General features: G+C 34.3%; 1 pseudogene; it reads right to left on the bottom strand.

Annotated features, from left to right (window-relative positions):
• Nucleotides 1-2,274: 2,274 nt before the first annotated feature.
• On the bottom strand, nucleotides 2,275-2,851 carry LOC111155357 (annotated as a pseudogene).
• Nucleotides 2,852-3,571: the final 720 nt, after the last annotated feature.

Below are 3,571 nucleotides of genomic sequence, written 5' to 3' on the forward strand. Positions count from 1 at the left end.
TTATTTACTGTCTTCCATCCATTCAGATATCCAACTTCTGTCTCCATTTTTGTAATTTGTATCTTTCAAGGAATTTTCCCTTTTTATTTAACTTGTTGAATTTATTAGTATAAAATTATTCATAATGTTTCCTTATTCTTCCTCAAATGTTTGTAGAATCTGTGGTGATGTTTCCATTTTCTATCTGATAGAAGTAATTTCTGTTTTCTGACTTTATCAGTTTTATTGCTTCCCTTCCAAAACCAACTTTTATTTTATGAATTTTCTCTACTACATTTCCATTTTCTATTTCATAGATTCCCTTTCTTACTTTTATTATTTCTTTTCCTCTTTTTTTTTAAAAAAAGATTTATTTATTTACTTATTTGACAGAGAAAGCGTAAGAGAGCACAATCAGTAGGAGGGACAGAGAGAGAGAGAGAAGCAGGCTCCTTGCTGAGCAGGGAGCCCAATATGGGACTTGATCCCAGGACCCTGAGATCATGACTTGAGCCAAAGGCAGGTACTAAACTGACTAAGACACTCAGGTGCCCCTATTTCCTTCCTTCCACATATTTTAAGCTTAATTTGTTCTTTCTTACTTTCTTAAGTGGAAATATAAAGCTTTGTTCTTTTCTAACATAAGTATTTAAAGTTATAATAATCCCTCTAAGCACTGCTTTGGCTCCATCCCACAAATTTTAGCATATTGTGTTTTTGTCATTTTTATTTTAGTTCAAATACTTGAAAATTTTCTTTTTGATTTCTTCTTTGACTAATAGGTTATTTGTAAGTATTTTATTTAATTTCCAAATATTGGTAGGGTTAGCCAGAGACTTTCTAATATTATTTTCGGTTTTAATTCTGTTGCAGTCAGAGGGTACACTATGTATAATTTTAATCCCTTTAAATTTATTGGGACTTATTTTATGGCTCAGCATATGATTTATCTGCGTTAATGTCCTGTGTGCATATGAGCAGAATGTGTATTTTGTAGTTTTTGAGTATGTTGTGCTATAAATGCCAACTAGGTGAAGTTGGTTGATAATGCTGTTTTAATTTTCTTTATACTTACTGATTTTCTGTATGCATGTTCTATGATTCATTGAGAGGGAAGTTGAAATCTCCACCTGTAGATATGGCTTTGTCTTTCTCCTTTAAGCTCTGTCAGTTTTAGCTTCATGTATTTTGAGGTGTTATTATTAGCCACATATAAGATTTTTGTGTATTTTTATCATTATGAAATGTTCTGTACCTCTAAATATCAATTGTCTTAAGGCATGATAATACTCTTCGTCTGATATTAATATAGTTACTCCATGCTGAGCCCACTGAAGGCTTGGATCCTAGGACCCTGAGATCATGACCTGAGCCAAAGGCAGATGCTTAACTGACCAAGCCTCCCAGGTGGCAAATAGTCAATTATCCTTTGAAGAAATTTTTAAAAATGGGAAAAACTGACTTTTTATATCCCAACATATTACCCTTACTCACACATTCATTTGTATAGATCCCACTTTCCATCTGGTATTATCTTCCTTCCAACCCAAATAATTTTCTTTATCATTTATTTTAGAGCAGGTCTGCTACTTTCAAGTTTTCTCAGCTTTTGTTTGTCTGATTGTCTGAAAATGTCTTTATTTCATTTCCTTTTTTGCAAGATATTTTGGCTGCCATATTTTCTTTCAGCACATTAAGGATGTCACTGTATAGTCTTCTTGCTTGTGATGTTTCTTGTTAGAAATTAGAACTATTATCTTAGTTCTCCTCTACACAATGTCTATGCTTTCTCCACTTGCTTTTAAAATTTTGTCTTTATTACTGGATTTTAATAATTTAATTATGATACTTTTTCTTGTGGGTTTCTTCATGTTATTTTGGAGTTTGATGATCTTATTGCATCTATATTTTTAGTTTTATGAAATTTGGAAATTTTTCAGCAAATGTCTTGAGATATTTTTCTGCTTCCCTTTTTATGTGTCTCTAATTATGTGGATTTTATTTTATTTATTTTTTAACTTGGAATTTTAATTATATACATAAATAGCAACATGAGAACAAAGAGTTCTGAAGCATTATCTCTAGGTGAAAGGATTTCTGATTATTAGTCCACTAGTAGTATGGCATTACCCAAGGTAACAAGGAAGCCTAGTATCATTTTTCCCAAAGAAGAAAACCAGTTTACTACAGTTGGTTCTGACTCTTCTCTACTGTTTTTCTATAGAAATACTGGTTTACTGCATGGAGTTTCCAGTTTATCTATAACAGATTAAAATGGGCAGAGCATGGGGCATTCTACTCATTTCCAAGTGAATGCTTCATATTCCTGGCTTTTGAAAGTTGTCTTTCCACAAATCTATGATTACACATCCTTGTAAATCCCAGACACATAATGTCTCCCCATTGACCTGGACAAATATGATGGCTTGTTGTGAATAATAAAGAGAGGCAGCTAATCCCAGGAACCCAGGTGGATACACCAGCTTCTTTATCTTTGAACCTCTAGCCAAGAGAAGTCCAACAATGCCAGCAAAAACAACAATACCAGCTCTTGGAAAAAATCTAAGAGGTGCATTTTGGAGAGGTGCTGTCTAACGCCCACTGAACCAAGCTCTGCATCTGAGGCTTAGTCTGTGGTTGTATTTCCTGACACCAATTTGGCTATGGCTCACAGTAATGTCGGAAATGTGAGATGCTGGGTCCTCGGCTCCTCCACCTGTTTCGACTGACCCTTAGGAATAGAGTGCAGTGAAAGCTCATTAACCTTCATGAAAGTTTTGTGAGATGAGTCCTTTTCAGATGATGCATAGACTTTGAAGGTGAGCAGACTCAGGCTGGCTGACCCCACAGACCTCAGAATTACCTTGAACATGTTGTTTGCAGAGGTGGTTCCAGCCTAATTACATGAATTTTAGACCTTTCAATATTGTCATAGAAATCATTGAGACTATTACTTTTATTCTCTGGGAATTACTCTTAGCATTTTATTGCTGTGTGCTTTGGATTTGATAATTTCGAATGTTATGTTTTCAAATGTAATAATCTATTTTCTGCAGTGTCTAATCCACCGGTCTACTGAATTTTTATTTCACATAGTAATCTTCAGTTTTTGAGTTCAATAATAGTTTCTATTACTCTCCTCCTAATGCTCTGTATTTCTTTAATAAGATCTTAAACTTATCTATCATAGCTATTTTAAAGTCCATCACCTATGATACTTATGGGCCTGCTTCTATTGACTGATTTCACTTCTGGCTATGGCTTAGAGTTTGCTGCTTCTCCATTTGTCTTGAGTGTCTGGATTTTGTTATTTTACTTTAACAATTTTCTTTCTTTGGCAGGTGGTTAATTTACTTGCAGTGCAACTTAATCCTTTGTGAATCTAAAGAAATCTTTATTCTAGGACTATTTCTGAGGCATGCCCCTTTATTAGCCCTATATCTAATATATGACCTTTTTCTACTGAACTCTAATACCCTGGGTATTCAACAGACTCTGCTTGGCTTATGGGAATTCAAATGTATCCCTGCTCTGCTTGAGCTCTAGAAATCATTTAGCTTCCCCAAGTGTTTTGTTTGGCGTTATGAAGTTT

Source organism: Enhydra lutris, unplaced genomic scaffold (genome assembly GCF_002288905.1).
Source record: "Enhydra lutris kenyoni isolate GAN:26980312 unplaced genomic scaffold, ASM228890v2 scaffoldscaffold41, whole genome shotgun sequence".
Classification (NCBI taxonomy): domain Eukaryota; kingdom Metazoa; phylum Chordata; class Mammalia; order Carnivora; family Mustelidae; genus Enhydra; species Enhydra lutris.